At 43.6% G+C, this 19762-nt stretch overlaps 1 pseudogene; it reads left to right on the forward strand.

The window, feature by feature from the left end:
• Positions 1 to 18481: 18481 nt before the first annotated feature.
• On the forward strand, positions 18482 to 18599 carry LOC124617396 (annotated as a pseudogene).
• The last annotated feature ends 1163 nt before the right edge of the window (positions 18600 to 19762 follow it).

A 19762-nucleotide genomic window follows, 5' to 3' on the forward strand; every position in this document is an offset into this window, starting at 1 on the left:
CTGAAAGCGTCCTCGCACCGGGGCGAGGAGTGACGGTGCCTTTCAGCGTTTCCAGCGCCACGAATGCAACACGTGACACGAGCCATAAAACACGCTGCTGACGTCTGCGCCCAGGAGACGTGTCACGGTAATTTATTATTTTGTACGCCACGTCCACACGTCTGAGTGGGAGACCTGGTCTGTGCTACATTTTAATCATAGAGCACGCTCGTTTGATTTCAGTCCCATGCGGCGTGTAGCCGCGGCTGTTGAGCGGGCGAACCAGTCAAAGCCCGTATAATTAACTCTTCTGGAACATTTTCTGTGATCTCTTCTTCGTACACTTTTGGAAAACAATGGCGCGATGATACAGAATGTCACAGTTGTAGGTACACGCAACTAAGTAACAATTTGTTTCCGAGAATATTATGTATCTTGTCTCAGCTTTATGGAAAAGTCAGTAGATTCCTTTGCGATTTTTACTAAAGTTTCTAAGCAACTAGATTTAATCACCAGGAGATGTTCATAGTTTCATCTTTTTCTTTTCATGAAACAGGAGTGATGATACCATCACAGCGACTACAGTTACTCAAGTTAATAAATCCACCAGGAAAGCTAGGAGAGTATTTTTGATAAAAGGGACAGATAAGCAATTGTTAGCATCCCACTTACAGGATGAAAGGACGTCATTTAATCGTTATGGACTCAGAGAATTTACTAGCAAAGTTTAAACTGACTGGCAATGGCATTCTGGAAAAGTATGTGCCGAGTAAGAGGATTAAGGACGGGATTCAAATGGTTCAAATGGCTCTGAGCACTATGGAACCCAACATCTGTGATCATAAGTCCCCTATAACTTAGAACTACTTAAACCTAACTAACCCAAGGACATCACACACATCCATGCCCGAGGCAGGATTCGAACCTGCGACCGTAGCGGTCACGCGGTTCCAGTCTGAAGCGCCTTTAACCGCACGGCCACACCGGCCAGCGATTAAGGACGGGAAGACCCGCAGTGGTTTAATAAAGAAATTCGGAAACTGGTGAGGAAGCAGATACACTTATGGTTCAAACAACAACACACAAATAACGACAGGCAAAAGTTAGTAGAAATTCGTATTTCTGTAAAAAGTTCGAAAGGAGAAGCATACAACAGTTTCCCATCGTAATGATTTACCGAAAGATTCCAGGTCTACGTAAAACTCTCTCGAAGTCTTCTATCCAGTCACTTGTTGACCTGTCCAGTGCGGCAATAGAGGACAGCAGAAGGAAAGTTGAAATTTTAAATTTTACGTTACTACATAATTCACCCAGGAATATGTCGTTCGGCTATCGCACGGATTCCCACGAGGAGGACATAATAGTAGACGCCCAGGAGTAGAGAAAAAACTGAAAGATGTCTCGAAACCGTGTAAGTCTCCAGGTCCGGATGGACTTCCAGTCCTGTTTTACAGAGAGTAGTATGTCTGCGTTTTCCCCTTACTTAGCTAACATTTTTCGTGAATCTCAAGCCCAGTCCAATGACCCAAGCGACTGGGAAAAGCACAGGTAACTCCTGCATATAAGAAGAGTAAAAGAACGGACGCACAAAATTACTGACCAGTAGCCTTAACATCGGTATCCTGCAAGAATTCTTGAACTAATTTTCAGTTCGAATATCATAAATTATGTTGAGAGGAAAAGCTTCTGTGCACAAATCAGCATGGATTTAGAAAGTATTGCCCCGATTGCCCTTTTCTCACATGATATCCTGCGAACCATGGCTGACTAGTAGCAGGCAGATTCCATATTCCTAGAAGACTTCTTAAGTGATAGATCTCAGTATGTTGTGCTCGACGGCAAGTGAGCGTCAGAGAGAAGGACAACGTCGGGAGTGTCCCAAGGAAGCGTGATACGATCGCTCTTACTCTCTACATACATAAATGGTCCGACGACAGGGTGAGCAGCAATCTGAGGCCGTTTGCTGATGACTCACTCGTGTACGGGAAGATGCTGTCATTGAGTGACTGTAGGTGGATACAAGATGCTATAGACAAAATTTCTTGTTGGTGTGATGAATGTCAGCTAGCTCTAAATGTAGAAAAACGTAAGTTATTACAGGTGAATAAGGAACAAAATCCTATAACTTTCGAACACAGCTATAGCCTCACTACCCAGTTTTAGTGAAGTTAATAGAGGTTGTAAGGAAACCGCTGTGAAGTATTGCAATACCAGTCACAATTTGGAACCTGCAACTTGGCGAGATGTGTGTCACACTAACATGTCCACAGACGGATTGCAAGACTGGCCAGCTGCATTCAGAGCAAAATTACACCACATAACGGTAATAGCCATAACGGGAAGGGTCGATGTCCCCACTCTAGAATAACACGCTTTTTGTGTGACTAGGTGTCGGAATTTTATGCAACAAATGCGCACTAGCAGCATAAAAATATGTCTGAGTTTTGAGGCGGGTGCACTTTGACGTCCAGCAACACCACCACCACGACCACTCCAGGTCCATGCTGGACGATTGGACATGACCATCAGCAGCCATGAGTTTGAGTCCATACAGGACCAGCCTCTAGCAGGACTGAACTCCTTGTGGGACTTGGTGCCTCTCTCCCACTGACCAGTCGTACCAGCCAGCTGCTGTCAGACTCCTGTCGGGAGGGCGATGTTGAACGCATGTTGACCGCGACAAGGAGCTGTTCGCCTAGTGGAATGCCTTTGCGGCATACACGCAGCGTCGCTGACGTCACAGTCGTGGTCTGCGGTGCTCCTGGCAGAACTCCGGCCTGACGTCAGCATTGTGGGATACGTATGTGAGCACCTCTCCGCCGGGCAGAAGCAGCCGGCGATACGCCAGTTGCTGTTGGGGTCAACCTAGTGAGGTGAGCTTGCATTGCGGAGCCAGAGGGTTGGGTTGTTTGGGGGAAGAGACCAAACAGCGAGGTCATCTGTTTCATCGGATTAGGGAAGGACGGGGAAGGAAGTCGGCCGTGCCCTTTCAAAGGAGCCATCTCGGCATCTGCCTGAAGTGATTCAGGGAAATTATGGAAAACCTAAATCAGGATCGCCGGACGCGGGACTGAACCGTCGTCCTCCCGAATGCGAGTCCAGTGTGCTAACCACTGCGCCACCAGCTCGGTGCGGAGCCAGAGACACAGTTTGTAATGAAAGATGAATAAACACTTTTCCTTTGGTCAGAGTCTCTACTGGGTCACCAGGCCAACTGTCACCACACTCACCCCACTGTGTGATGGCAAAGTGAGCAGAAAACGTCTACAACTGCCATCCTTGGATGAAGAAGGTTACTCATCTACTGCAGGGGTGCTGTTACGTCGACACATGTTAGATTGAGTGCAGTCTTTTTTTTTTTTTTTTTTTTTTTTTTTTTTTTTAGTGTGGTGTCATGGCAATCAATGGACTGTTCCAGAGCTTGAATTGTACTTGTAAGCTCAGTAGGTGACATTTGAACAATGATGAGCTTTTTTGAGGACCCTGGTTGATATAGGCAATATGGGTGTCACGAGCAGGAGGTGTGGCATTGTCTACTAGCACAAGCGTTTAATCGTGAGTAGTAATTCAGGACGTGAAGCTAAGTTTAGTCGCTGTTTCGATTTTTGTTAGTAGTTAGGAGCAATCACTCTGGCGAGAGAAATTATAGTAAGAAGTAATATGATAGTGTTACGATTAAGTGTTCTCTTAATTTGGTTTTGTTTCGTGAAGACTAAGGCGAGAACTATGTGCGATCACATTTAACACACTTTGTAGATGCATTCGTTCATTCGTTTCGGAATTATACTATATCAGCATCCCAAAAGATATTCATGGACTTCTTGGATGACAAAGTAAACCCATTCAGAACGAATTGCAAAGCTCAGTTTGTATTTACCTATTGTGTCAGAAGCAGACAGGATAAAACCCAATTGTACTTAACTAAGGAAAATATGTTATTCTCTTGAATCAGCAGACTACTTTAATGCCAGTCGCCAAACTAATCTATCCTCTGTATAACTAGAGTTAACAACATCCATTTGGACTTGATTACTGTATTCAAGCCAGAAAAAACATAAACACTGCAGATCCTACATTAGTGCAGACCAGAATTTGGCAATCCCAAGAGCGCTGATGGTAGCATTCCTCTTGCACAAATGCAATCTCACCCAACTCCTACCAGCGACATACCTTCTATTGGCCCTTTCCGATAAGTCCCACATCTTTTTCATGCGCTACAACTAATAAATAAATAATATTAAATACCTGGTGTGTGAGACCTCATGTATTACACTTAGTGATGAAGAATACAAGCTGCGAGAGCTTCAACTGGTAGTATCATTGAGCACACTCTCTCCAAAAAAGATAGTACTAAAACTATGTAATGCGATAGCAGCATCAGTTGAAATGTATGAGTCAGACACTTTGGACTCTAACAACAAGTCAGCTTTGGAGGATTGAAGAAGCAGAGACGAGACTCTTAAGATCACTGGCTTGATACAAACGTATTGATCAGAAAAGAAGAGTGAAATCAGAAATGAAGTGAGCTTTAAAAGCATACTTCAGAAAATTACAGTAAGAAATGACATGAACCCATTCAACGGATGTGCGATGAAGGAATTCCTAAAGTGATGTACAACTATACACCTGAAGGGGAAAGAGATAGTGGGCGTCCTAAGAAGACGTGGAAAAATCATCTGCAATCTGCCTGATATTGGAACTTGTAAGAATGCCTAAACCATAAATGGATATGATGATGATGATTCTTCACCAGTTCTGTCTACGTACAACGCCCTTGCCTAGAAAACGTGATCAGGAAACCTCAGCACCAAGATCGTAGTAGAAATCAAGACTACACACATAGCCAACATCACATACAGCTACAAATAATAGTGCTTATTGTTATCAGTGTATTTTTATTTTGTTCAGACACTGGATGGTGGCTTACAAAATACTCGTTCGACCTATACTTGAGTATTGCTCATCAGTGTGGGATCCGTACCAGGTCGGGTTGACGGAGGAGATAGAGAAAATCCAAAGAACAGCGGCGCGTTTCGTCACAGGGTTATTTGGTAAGCGTGAAAGCGTTACAGAGATGTTTAACAGACTCCAGTGGCAGACTCTGCAAGAGAGGCGCTCTGCATCGCGGTGTAGCTTGCTGTCCAGGTTTCGAGAGGGTGCGTTTCTGGATGAGGTATCGAATATATTGCTTCCCCCTACTAATACCTCCCGAGGAGATCACGAATGTAAAATTAGAGAGATTCGAGCGCGCACGGACCTTTCTGGCAGTCGTGCTTCTCGCGAACCATACGCGACTGGAACCGGAAAAGGAGGTAATGGCACGTAAAGTGCCCTCCACCACACACCGTTGGGTGGCTTGCGGAGTTTAAATGTAGAATGTAGATGTAGAACATGGCCGCTGCCCGTAATCCTCTTTGCTTTCTTGTCCAGTGGTAATGAATTCAACGTATGAAAACCCGTGGAGAACCAAGTGGTGCTCGACACACATCTGGCCCACCCAGGACACCTTCGAGTCCTGCTGACGCCACCAGGGACCTCCTGCGGCGAACGTAAAGCAGTAACGGAGCTCGTAAAAGCCGTTTCCGGGCGTTGCGGGCTCACCTCCCGCTGTGATATTAATAGCCAACAGGTGGCGGTGATAAAGCGCTGCCAGCTTTAATATTCCGCGGCGGCAGCGCTGCGACAACTGATATGATTAAAATTTCTCCAGCTGTTCCAGACGGGCGGCAACCTGCGTCTGACATTTCCGTTAACAGCCAGGCGCGAGGAACATTAAGCGGACCGTCTTGGGGCCGAGTGGTACGCCGAAGGCAGAGCAGCATCTCCCATATCCCGGATAATTATGTCGCGTTGCTGAGACGCTGAAGCAAATTTCGAGAGAAATGGGAAGTGGGATCTTGTTGTTAAAGCCTAGATAATGAGACACACAAACAAACAAACACACACACACACACACACACACACACACACACACACACACCAATAAATATCTCATTCTGCGACATAATTTTCTCTCTGGGTTGTCTCTATATTTCTTAGATGTAAAAGTGAAGGTAGGTTTCCGAAAAACAAAGTGTTTTTTCTATGTGTCCCAGATGGAGACCGTATGCTTTTGCCTGTCTCCTATATCTGTACTGATTCACTGTAACCTCTTTTATATTTTGATGAAAGATGCAGTGTTAAGATTCTTAGCAATTAGAAAATATTAGGAAATAACATCTTTAAAGTATATGTTTTAATAATATTGAAATCAATGAGATCAAAAGAACTAAGAATAATGTAGTGTATATTGTTTTTCAGTAGATACAACACATTGCTGCTCTCTCTCTTGTTCAGTTCTTTGGCTGTTGTATTGTGGTAAGAGAAAAATATAACTGATAAAGTTTTCTTTGGCAGCCAGCTGCATCAAGTAATTTAAGCTCATGGATTTTAAATCATTTATCAGTACATATCGCCGAGAAACCATGTATTCATAAAAAACTGATTTAAAGAAAAGGTTAATTTCTACCCTGATTTATCAAAAACAAAATTGGAATTTCGTGTATGTACAAAGTTAACTGCTTCTGCAAGCAACAATTAACATCTCCGTTTGCGTTTACGAGGTAGTCGCCAATTTTCAATATAAATACTGGGTTTTATGGAATTCTCGTTTAACTTGTGGAAATCTAATGTATTCACAATTATGAAAGTGCATTTTAATTTGAAAGAAGACTACTTCGGATTTCGGTACTGCTTCTTCCGTTGAGCTTTTTACGTGTGTTTCATAGCTTCATAGCGAATACACGCACAATCACAAATTCATGTAAAGAACTAAATAGTAGAAGGCTGTACAGTTGTTGCGCTGTTCTTATCAGTTACTGAGATACGCCGCCTATGAACCAACCTCCATTATTAATTCGCACGCTTTTATAACAATGAAGGAGACGGAACACTATCGAGTCAGTTATAGAGACCTACATATTGACGTGGACTTCGAACCACAGTGCCACTCGGTATATTTCTCCATTAGTTTCTGTACTACTTTCACTCATTAACTATAATTATATTCAGTCGTTTACTTTACTATATTCTCTTTTATTACATCATTTGCTTTATCTAGTCATTTGCTGTAGTTATAAGTAGAAAGAGCAATTAAATATTCAGTAGACTTTAATATTCTATAAGACGATAAGAGAAGTACGAACATTGTAGTTAAGTGGTAATTATAATAATCATTATCCTTGCAGACTACAGGACATACCTCAATCAATTAGGCGAAACGTGTTTGGTTAAGGAGAAAAAAAAATTCAGTTGTAGCTGACGACTAACAGTTCTTCTTTTCTACAAGATAAACAGTACTGCACGAACATGCGAGGCCATTTTTCTGAAAATAGTAACATTAGGTACTACAGGTACTGTACTGCAAAGAAATTATATCTGTACATGTAACTAGGAAAGGGGTTTTGAAGTTTTTCCCTCTGAGCATGCCTCACCAACTGAGTCACTTGACTACAGGTCATTTACTGTTAGACGTCCGTGGCCAGAAACTCTCTGTTTCAAAATGTTGCACCTGTTCTTGTATTCATGCAAGAGAACTAATGAGCTTGGACAAAGAACCGGAAATGGCCATGGAAGGTGTGTTACAGCTAGAAGCGAAAACTGATATAAGTGGAAGTGGAAGCCAAAGACGTTCTATTAAAAACAGATCTCGAATGTTAGCCATCTGCGAGATGGTCACGAATGTGTGGCTGAGAGCCGCCTTCGACTTCATACTAAATGCTGTTCCACTCAGTACAAACATATTTGAAATGTAAACTTGAAAACGAGAAATTAGGTTTTCATGCATTCTTGCTTAATGAGGGTGGATTTGTTTTGTACTTAACAAACTCTATGCTTAAAGTTGCCATAATATGTTCGAGTAATGCAATTGTTTTCACTGGGGAATTCGTAGAGTCCGTTCCCAAGGGCGCGATCTTGGGTTCATAACTTTTCTAATTCTAGGTTATTTGTAGCTATTCTTGCGATACCAAAACCTTCAATGTATACCATACGATAAATAAATGAGTTTATTTGAATCAGGAAGTAGACTTAGTCATTTTTGCTTGTGACAGAAGCTTTATGGCCCACCTGAGGAAAGAAGGAAGGCATGAAGATTAGAATTTAGCGTCCATTGATAGCGTGGTCATGAAAGACGGAATACATGCTCCGATTACCAAAGGGCAGGGAAGGAAACCCGCCGTGCTCGTTTCAAAGGAACCATGGCCCTGGCAAAGAACCACCTTCAGGGGATATAGCGAAGCGTGGTTTTGTGGTATTTATTAACTGGTTTTTCGCAAATGGACTAAGTTTAAACATTGTAAAACACACCTCGCCTGATTACGCGAATTATTCATCTTATTCACGTTTAGGGATTTGATCAATCTTCAGTTCACGTAAATGTATGAATTTGCGTAGGATGTGACAGCTTAGAGTACGTCTGCAAGTAATTTTATTCACAACCAACAAGATCGATTACCATTATCATTGACCATTGACAAAATTAATACTGACCATATAGTTTTGTACTGTCAAAAGTAGTGTACCAAAAATAAAAAGTAATAGCAGTGAATAAGATATTTCGAACGTCCTGCTTGTGGATGTTACTGGAAATATAAACTGGAGAAACCATATAGCAGAACTGCTAAAACCTATTTCTTCAGTTACTTTTACCATAAAAATAATTGCGAACATTGAATACATAGGAATCGGTAAGTTAAATTTTACATGTTGCGATTCAGTCAGGCCCTATTCTCAGTAAGGCAGAAAATATGCATTGTAGAAAAGAAAATTAGCAGACTTATTTGTGGGCTTCATACACAAGCATCTTGCAAGCAGACTGAAGCAATTGGAAAATTCTAACCACAGTTTCACAGTAGAATATTATTTACTGATTTTCTCAAAAGTTTTAAAGTAATTGATATATTTATAAATCAAATACTAGAAAGAAAATTGATTTTCCCTCTAGTGCATCTAACTTTGGCACGGAAAGAAGGGAAACACATGGTTATAAAACTCTTTGACCGTCTACCACTGGAAATGTAATATCTGAACGACAGCAGAATTCTTTGAGAGTGTACGCTAGAGTTAACATCTTGAGGTGTCTACTGTTCTACTACCGGATATCAGCGTCATCCACGCACAGTATTTCGACAATTTGACGCGTTGTCTTCATCAGGTGCTACCGAAAACAGCAAGTCTAGCGGTTCGTGTACAGTATTTTTTCTTACTGCCTCCTCCCTTAACGGTCTGTTCTGTGTATTGCGTCCGCTGACCGTTTCCACAAGGGAGAGAGAACGCGTAAATAGTGGAACCGTTCCACTCAACTTTCAGTCTCAGGTAGCACCTGATGACGGCAAAGGCTTTTGTCATCGAAATATTGTGCAGGGAAGACGCTGATACACGTCACAACACCTGACAGGTCAACTTGTCAGCAGATATTCGGATAAGCCTGAAGAATCATATTAAACTTGTTTCTCCATAATAAATTCTTCTGTACTGGAGAGGAATTCTTCAGCAGAAATAAGTAATAATTACAAACTTATATCTGGCCTATATAACGCGTTTCCAATATGACCTCCTGACTCAGCAGTAAGCTGAATCCATAGCACTATGTAAAGTTGATCGCATCATATCCAGTGTGATCTGAGCGAATGTCATCATATAATATCCTTCAGATCACCCGCCCGGCTAGCAGCGCGGTCTAACGCGCTGCTTCCTAGACGGGAAGGCGTGCCGGTCCCCGGACGAATCCACCTAGCGGATTAGTGTTGAGGTCTGGTGTGTCGGCCAGCCTGTGGATGGTATTTAAGGCGGTTTTCCATTTGCCTCGGCGAATGCGGCCTGCTTCCCCTTATTCCGTCTCAGTTACACTATGTCGGCGATTGCTGCTTAAACACTGTCTCCATGTTCGCATACACCATAATTGCTCTACCATGCAAATATTTGGGGTTACATTCGTCTGGTATGAGACGCTATCGGCGGCGCAGAAAAACCCTGGATTCGGCGTGGGGCAAGTGGACGGCTTTGGCCTGTTGTTGTGAACCACTGACGGCTACGACGGGACGAAGCCTTTCCGTCGTTTCTAGGTCCCGGTTCAATACAATACAATACAGTCCCTCAGGTCACGAAGAGTCCGGATGCATCCGTAATAGACACGATGTTTCATACATCCCCTCAACCAGAAGTCGCATCGATTTAGGTCGGGGGATTTAGAAGACCAGACAACCTGAAGCTGCCTAGATATGACGCAGTCGTTATCATTCTCGAAGTAAATCTTTCACCTGTCAAGCGACATGTGGTGTCACCCCATCTCGCATGAAAATAGTGGCGTGGACACAGTTGTGTACTTGCAAAGCTGGAATAAAGTGTTGCACAACGTAACATGCACATATCACTGTACACAATTTGGGAGGTGTCAGCTCATCACAGAAAACCAGAGTGAGAATGAAGGAGCTTGTGAAGCCATATCACGCAGCCACATAAGACGAGTGCAGTTGATGTTCTTGCGAGTTGACGTAACCGCTCTGGTGAAACCAGGATTTATCAGATATAAAGAACAGATCCATGTCTAAGCCGTTTACTGTTATCTCAATGAACAGCCAATCACAAAACTGGAGGCGCTGATGAGCATCTGCTGGTTTGAATGCATGAACAACAGACACTTCTTAGGGATGCATGTGCAGGTCCAAGCGGAGTATTCGTCTGCATGATCGAGTGATATACCCGTCTCTTGCGGCAGGCGTCGGATTGATTTGATAGGAAACTGAAACGTTTTCTGGTGAACTGCAGCCACATTTTCTGGTGTGCCGTCACGTTTCGGAATGTTTTGTAAATTGTTCAAAACAGATCCTGTCTGACCCCATATTCTGACTGTGCGTTGCATGGTACTATTTGCATGGTAGTTTGACACCATTTAACTTCTTAGCCAACAACTGACCACACCGTTTCCACGTCTTAGTTGTCACGTAACTTTAACAACGAACACTCGATGCTCCACTTTGAGGCCGGCGGTTGTGGCCTAGCGGTTCTAGGCGTTTCAGTCCGGAACCGCGCTGCTGCTACGGTCGCAGGTTCGAATCCTGCCTCGGGCATGTATGTGTGTGATGTCCTTAGATTAGCTAGGTTAAAGTAGTTCTAAGTCTAGGGGAGTGATGACCTCAGATGTTAAGTCCCATAATGCTGACAGCCATTTGAACCATTTCCACTTTGAGTACTATCGTCCCCTTTACACTGTCCACTCGCACTGACACAGCCAGTACTATGCTCCGAACCGGTGTGGATCACGTGGCGGGTGTACACATGATGTGTGCTTCACTGGGTGTGGCTCTATGCATAGATTCGTCTCCAACCGTATCCATTCGTCCGAGACACTTTTATTTCCATTACCCTGGATTATTGTATCATTTCACAACGTGAAATACAGCGGAAAGGTGCTTTTCCTGTAAAGCGAGAGACTGTGCAACTGAAGCGACGATTTCCGCGCTTCCACCGTGTTGTGGAAGGTTGTAGCAGACCGAGGAGACAGCGCCCCTGGCAGAAGGGTGCGCGTTGTGTCTGTCGGTGGCCGCGGTCCCAGTTCGGCCAGAAAGTCATTGGCCCTGGCGCAGGCGGCTGACTTATGCATGGCCCATCCTGCTGCAGCCGTATTTGCGCAGCGCGCGCCTGTTTGCACAATTAACGCGCCGCGCTACGCCTGCAGACCCGCAGGTGCCCGCCTGGTGTGCCAGTGGCGGAAGTGGTTTCTGGAAGCGAGGCGTGGCGTGGCGTGGGACGGGAATTCAGCGTCCACGGCCAGGTGTCACAGCAGCGTCGGCACTCTCCGACGCGGACGAATAATTCACGTCTCGCAGTTCACAGTCCTGTAGATAGCCAGGTCTGATTGATGCGAGAGCTTACACACAACCAGAAAGTGGAGAATGACGATAAAACTTTGATATCAGTTGAGAGAAAGGGTAATAGAAAGAAGCATGAAGGACAAGCAGTTTAATGTCTCATGCTCCCAATGTATCGTTGACAGAGCTCAACAGAAGGTTGTGTGGAAAGGGTTCACAGATGAGCCAAAATAATTATGAACACCTGCATAATATCGATTTGGTCCACCTTTGCAAGACAGTACAGCAGCGATTCTGCATGGCGTGGGTTCAACAAGTCGTTGGTATGTTTTCGGAGGCATGTGCCACCAGATGAACACGCACATGTCAGGCGATATTTCCGTTGAGTACTATTTGATGAATCGTGGGCGTGGAGCTGGCACTCGGCAGAGTCCTAGATAGGTTAAAATTATTCAGATCAGGTAAATTTGGAGGCGAAGACATCAAAGTGAGTTTAATCTCATTCTCCTCAAACTACCGTACCACGTTTCTGGCATTGTGATAGGGATAGCTATACATCACTGTCGGGGAGGGCACCAAGCATGAAGGTATGTGCGTGGTCTGCATTAATGTTCCCATAGTCCACAGCTATTACGGTGCCTTCGATTACTAACCCAAGTCCCATGGAAGCCCAGCTGAATGCTCCTCCACAGCACAATACCAGCACGCATCCGTGGCATAGTGCATGTTTCGAACACCATTCCGCCTGAATGAAGCCATATCCTTACATGACCATCGACTTGGTGTAATGCGAAACATGATACATTTCACCAGGCGAAAAGTTTTCATTGGTCCTTCGCCGCCGGTCGTTTATGTCAGCTTAACAAGAGTCCGTCTCCATTCTGACAGCAATGTTTCGCTTTTAGACATCAAGACGGGAAGAATAATTGCTTCGAATCCTTCGTTAATTAATTTTTGGAACTTCGACGTGTGGTCCCACAATCATGTAGATATGTATTTCGTTCATTAGCTTCATCATTTTTTTTAATACCATACATTACATCATAGGCTACGAAATGTAAATATTAGTACAAGAATGACATGATTGGGATCACTTTTCTATCTCACTGGCAACTTCACTTAACTAACAAAACGTTTTTCTTTGCGGAGATAAGTAACTCCTGTATTCTATATTAGTCAGTATAAGTATAATATATCCAAAGCCTTCTTTCTCTAATACATTCGATTCACAGGCCGAACGCAAAAAAATAATTACAAACAATAGTTTCATTACTCTTCGTTTCATCCTCTTACGAATTCTCACAATCATACAAAAAGTTTGCTTTTGTCATCGTGATTTTTGTTTTTACTGTTAGTACTTGATGAGACTTTTACTGTTCAGAGAACAGTGATGTGTCAATCCAATGAATGCACCAAACCTATTTCCAGCGGTGAATTATTTTATTTTAATACGCTAACACTTAACACTTAAGTGAAGTATAAGAGAGTTGCAAAACTAACAAATCGAGTTATGACTTTGTGCCGAATACGAATATTAATTTTTTTCTTCGTCAAAGCGATCGGTAAGAATGAAGTCTATTTGTTATAGGTTAGAAGCAGGTTTCTCGGGTAAATATTCATCCCATACAGAAAAAGAACCTGAGAAATCTAAATTAGATGAAGCTTGAAAACTGATGGCAGTGACACTTGTAAACTGAAGTAAAAGGTTTATCCATAAATATATGCAGTTCATGTACTACATTTCCAATTAACAAGAGTATCTAAAACTTCAACAACTCTCAATTCGATAAAACTGAAGCTATTCACTAGAAACATACTAAGATTTGTCATTAGCCCTTCGTTTGCGGACTTAATGAAAATTAAAAATAGACCCAGAAGAATGCTTCGTTGCTGTGTTCATAGTTTGGCGAGTCACGTAATTTGTTACAGTGCTTGCAGCTCGTATCACAGCTGTTTGTATTAGTTCGTGTTCTGTCTCAGACGAATAATTCTTACACAACGCGCCTAGAGGTAAGCGCTGAATCTCTGGAAAAAGACTGCGAGCTAAGGAAAGTACCGAGTTAGCGCCGAGCCGACGTGTTTGTAGCTCTCTGAGGGATGCTAAACCCTCCCCCTAAATTGATGATGTTCCCAGTGAAGCCGTTCACGGGAATGAAACGGCGCACATCAGAATACGAATATTCAACAGGAAAGTTGTGTTGCTGGCCTGAGGAGGAGAGCAGGCTAGGCGAAAGTTTTCTAGATGGGATTAACGTCAAAGACAACTTTGCCGTTGAATACAGTCCTCATGAAAACAAATCGGTCTGTAGACGTTTATTGCCTTTCGTATTTAATCTATTGCTCACGACTTTCAGAGCTCGTAAATTTTTGTGTTTATTTACTGTAGTCTTTCAACTGACTTGATGCTATCTTCTTCAGTCTTGATGTTTTCAGCCGGCCGCGGTGGTCTCGCTGTTCTAGGCGCGCAGTCCGGAACGGTGCGACAGCTACGGTCGCAGGTTCGAATCCTGCCTCGGGCATGGGTGTGTGTGATGTCCTTAGGTTAGTTAGGTTTAAGTAGTTCTAAGTTCTAGGAGACTGCTGACCACAGCTGTTAAGTCCCATAGTGCTCAGAGCCATTTGAACCATTTTTTTTTTGCTGATGTTTTCATCACGACGCAACTACTACATCCATCGTCCGTGATCAGTATTGGATACTCTTCTCTTTATCCATACAACTGCGAAAATACAACGGGAAACATGCTTTGTCATCTGCTAATGCACTCTAAGAAAGAAAGGACAAAAAAGAAAGAAAAGGCGTGCCACAAAGGAATTGTCCAAATGGGACATAAATCGGTAGATGTGATGTACACATACAGACAAGCACAGCTTTATTCAAGAGAAAAGATTCGCCAACTGAGCAAGTTACTGATAATAAATAATGAGCGTAAGGCATTGGTGGCCGGGAGACCCCTCGCGGGGCGGTTCGGGCGCCGCTCACAAGTTCTTTAACGCCACTAAGGCTACTTGCGAGTGAACGAGGATGAAAGACACACAACACCCAGTCATCTCGAGGCAGAAAAAATCCCTCACCCTTCCGGGAATCGAACGCGAGACTCCTTGCGTGGGAAACGAGAACGCTACCGCAAGACCACGAGCCGCGGGCTGGTAAGTAAGTTAATGACGCGTTGGTCTGCCTCTGACCCTTATAGGACCGGTTATCCTGATTGATTTTGTGCCAAATTCTGTCCGATTGCTGCGTCAGACACTTAAAATCTCATACTCGTTGGAGGGTCTTACCGATAATGCTCCCAACGTTCTCAACTGACAAGCACGAGGACAAATAGTGTGTGGGCGGCCTTTATGTTGCTGGAACGTAAGCCCAGGATGACTTGCCATGAAGGGTAACAAAACAGGGCGTAGAATATCGTAGACCTACTGTAAGAGAGCCGCGGATGACAACCAAAGGGGATGCTGGTACAGAAAGAAATGGCACCCCAGATCATCACTCCTGCGTGTGGCAGGCGACTGTCGGGTTGGTATCCCACCATTATGCGCAGCGTCTCCAGACACGTCTGCTTTGGTCATCGGGGCTCAGTGTGAAGCGGGGCTCATCACTGAACACAATTATACTCCAGTCAATAAGATTCCAGGCCGAATGTGCCCGAGACCACTGAAAATGGACTAATCGGTGGACAGAAGCCACTGGTAGTCAGCGGTAGAGGTGGCGTGAGCTCAGCCCTCTTTCTGTGAGCCGCCATAAGTGGTCCTTTTTGGCACTGACACACTAATTGCATGTCGGATCAATGGCAATCATTAATCCGGGGTTCTTCAGTGTATCTCTGACGACTGCTCGGTCTTGTCTTTCTGTTGACTCTCTGTGTCGACCGCCTTCACCTTGACACTGTGTTCGGCCATGGTTCACCCATTCCTGCCAACAGCGTCGAATAGTGGCATCGCACCTAATAAAATGTAGAGCGAATCGTTGATTACTCCAACATGCTTCTTTGAGCCCAACTACACGTCCTCTCTGAAATGCTGACATCTGCTTATATTGTTCACGCGTCTGCCTGCGAAGCATAGACACTGCACAGCTGAGTACACTGGATAAAATTCGCAAAGGCACTCTGTCCTGGTATGTTGCAAAAGACAACGTCTGGTTAAGGCTGAGTAATACCACGTGAAACTTTTTTCTAGTCTTCTTTCGCTCCTCCTATTTTCCTACTGTACTGCTCCTTCCGCTAGCCTGCAGACCCAAAATTATGCAGATGGTAGCAGATTTTAAATTTAGTGATTTTTTTAATAAAGAGTCTTGTTCGGGAAAGAGTATATCAGGCTCTACGTGGCCTGTAATGTCCAAAGCGGGCGAGGTAGCGTAATGGTTAGCAGAGCGGACTCATATACAGAAGGACGACGATTCAAATGCCCTCGAGTTTTAGTTTCTTCGCGTCATTTCCTTAAATTACTCAAGATAAATACCGTGATGGCGACATTGAACCTGCATTGTGTAATTCCTTCCCCGTCGTTACCTAATTTGAGCTTGTGCACCGTTGCTAATGACCTCGCCACCGGCGACATGTTAAACTCTAATTTTCCTTCATTTTTCGAATGAAGAATGTATGCTAAACACATGTTCCATATTAAGCAATGCGCTGGAGCCGCTATCGTTTATATCAATAGGCAATCGTCTGTGATGTGTCGAGAGTGGAATATACCCCTCGATACATGCACATTAAGCCACCGTTGGGTGCACGGCGGAATGTATCTGATATCAGTGTTTGTCATACCCATTCCTGTTCCTCTTTATAATGACACGAGGGAATAGCGACTGTTGACATGCTTCCGTATGAACACTGATTGCCGTAATGTCCGCGGGAACAATGTTCTTTCACTCATAGCTCTTGTCTTCGCGGCCCATACTCGATGTGTACATTGGTGGTAATAGGTTAATTCTACAGCTCTCTAAACTTTCTCAGAAGTACACGTGAAATGTTCGCATTAGCGAATATGGATAACCAGCAGCTGTATAATGGAAGACGACAGTGAAAATTTGTGTCCTGCCGGGACTCAATTTGGATTTTCCCACTTATAGCGATCGGTCGCCTTATCATTAGGCTGTCCGTGCGTGACTCACGCCTACACACAACTTCCATATGTCGTGAACAATGAGCATCATACTTCTGAGCAACAGAGGCACTACAATATTGTATTTGTCAATGGTGTCTCTTAAAAGATTCCTGATAGGAAATCCCATTTATATTTCCGTAATATTCGCGTGTTGACCAAACCTACCGTTAAAAAATATAGTAATTTGCCTCTGAAATATTTCGGTGTCTCCCTTCAAACGGACCTGGCGAGGATCCCAAATACTCGCGCAGTACTCAGGGAAAGGTTATACAAATGTTCGGTTCACTGTCCTTTAAAGATGAACTACACGTACCTAGAATACCCCTGATAAAAGGAATTCGAGCACTCGCCTTCACTACTACCAACCTTAGGTGCTCGTAAAACTTTACGCCCAGATATTTAACCTTCGTGACTGTGACAAGCAGCGCACTTATAATAGTGTATTCAAAAATCACAGCATTGTTTATCCCACTCATCTGTATTAACTTAAATTTCCCGCACTTACAGCAAGTAGTGTCACACCAAACAGAAATTCGGTCCAAGTCATCCTGTATCCTACTACATTCACCTCAAAGACAGAATTTTCTAGTATAGTACAGCGTCATCAGCGAAGGCTCGCAGAGTACTGCTCACCCTACACGTCAGATCGTTCATATGTAGAGGGAACAAGAGGGGTCCTATCCCCATGGGACGCTTGTGACGATACGTTTGCCTCCAATGAACATTCGCATTTCAAAAGAACATACAACTAGCTACAGTTTATGACTGATTGTCGAAAGTGCAACACTACCCTTTCGAAGGATTTGCAGACAAACATTTAATGTATGACCACCATCGCTGGAATCTTACAAGATATTTCATCGATCATGCTACAGGGAGCTGGGAAAACGTCTTCGATTAGAAAAAAAGAAAAAATCTGAGAATAAAAAGTTTTTATATTCCCTTTTACTATCGTCTTTTATGTCCAACCAGATGATTTTATTGTCTTTTTTTGAGGTATGTCAGTTTCAATGCACAAAAGGATTCATGATTGGCAATAGATGTATTAGGTATCTGCAAGCATATAAGGTCATCCCAATTACAAGATGAACCAGAACTTTACCGACAAACTTTCAGATACAGACGAAAACAAGAACAAGTATTTAATAAACTTAGGTTCTAAAGTGATATATATGTGTTTACTTTCAACAATGAGAAACGTATCTCTTCTACAGGAACCTCTTTGGTTTCCATATTTTGGGGTGTAGTATTATGGAGTAAAACAAGGAGAAAATTCTGGTACATATGTATTCTAAAATGCATACGTTGCGAGTGACTACTTGTTCAGTAGAGGAGCAGCGAAGATGAATAACGGCTCATTGCTCTCAAGGTATACATTTTAGAGCCCTTGTTTACTGGGATTTACTTCTTGTTTTGGTCCATAGTGCATCCCTCAATGTCTGTCAGTGGAATTCAGATTCACCATGTAAACATTAATATGGTAAACGGCAACTGACAAATTCAGCTAAAATTCCCAGTCGATTGCTCAAAAGCCAAAGGTACCAATAGGCAACGGCCTTGCCGTAGTGGATACACCGTTTCCCGTCAGATCACCGAAGTTAAGCGCTTTTGGGCGTGGACGGCACTTGGATGGGTGACCATCCGGGCCGCCATGTGCTGTTCCCATTTTTCGGGATGCACTCAGCCTCGTGACCCAATTTGAGGAGCTACTCGACCGAATAGTAGCGGCTCCGGTCAAAGAAAACCATCGTAACGACCGAGAGAGCAGTGAGGTGACCACACACACCTCCTATCCGCATCCTCATCTGAGGATGACACGGCGGTCGGATGGTCCCGATGGGCCACTTGTGGCCTGAAGAAGGAGTCCAAAGATACCAATATACAGACGGGCGCTTGGAGACAGATGCTATCAAGATACGGATAAGTTTGTACTTGGTATACCTGTGTTGGTTATCATTATCTAAATTTATGTGACGTTCGGAATTGGAGGACAGATACTAGAACTGGAGATGGACCACTGGTGAACATGTTAGTAGAAAAGGGAAAAAGGGAAAACTGTATTCCATATAAGATGGAGATTATCTAGTCGCTACTAGAGAAGGTGTTGTATATCACGGTGAGAGCTATTGTTGAATTTCCGAGACTGTACGCTAGAAGAAGAGTCGGGCAACACAGTATTTCCTCTCATACATGTCTCGTGAAATGACAACGACCAAAAATCAGAGAAATTTGGGTTCATACGGAAGTTTGCAAAGAGTTGATCCTCCCACACACTATTCGCGAATGGAACAGAGATGGCGGAAAATGGTGGTGGTACCGGAGGTAAGATAGTGTTCTGAGTACAGACGTAGATATAAGAAAAGGATATGAGTAATTTCTACTCGTCGTCTCTTCCAGCGCTATGAAAACAAAAAAAAAGTTGTATAGAGAATCGTACGAAAAGTAAGATTGGTGTTGATAGTGTTGATTCGTAGATGAGAAAATTCGCCTGTAAACTACAGTCGTCCTAGTATTTCAACCACGAAGTTTGCGGCCCCTGTCTGGCGGAACTCTACTTACGCCAACCTGTTAGGTGTAGATAGGAGGTATTATTAAGGGATGCCTTCGCCCAATGACTGTAAATCAAATCTATCAGCTTATGGTCATAGCTCCCGAAGAAATAAGGAGGAGAACAGCTGCAGAGGTTGATAAACAAAAACGACAGACGCACCACGGACACCCAATGTTCCCCAACCAGTGGCAGTCGCCTCCACTAGGCACATGGAACAATCTGAATGAGGAATTTTCTGGGAGTTCCGAACACATTTATGTAACGTAGAACATCCTGA

The sequence above is a fragment of the Schistocerca americana genome, chromosome 5 (genome assembly GCF_021461395.2).
Source record: "Schistocerca americana isolate TAMUIC-IGC-003095 chromosome 5, iqSchAmer2.1, whole genome shotgun sequence".
NCBI lineage: Eukaryota > Metazoa > Arthropoda > Insecta > Orthoptera > Acrididae > Schistocerca > Schistocerca americana.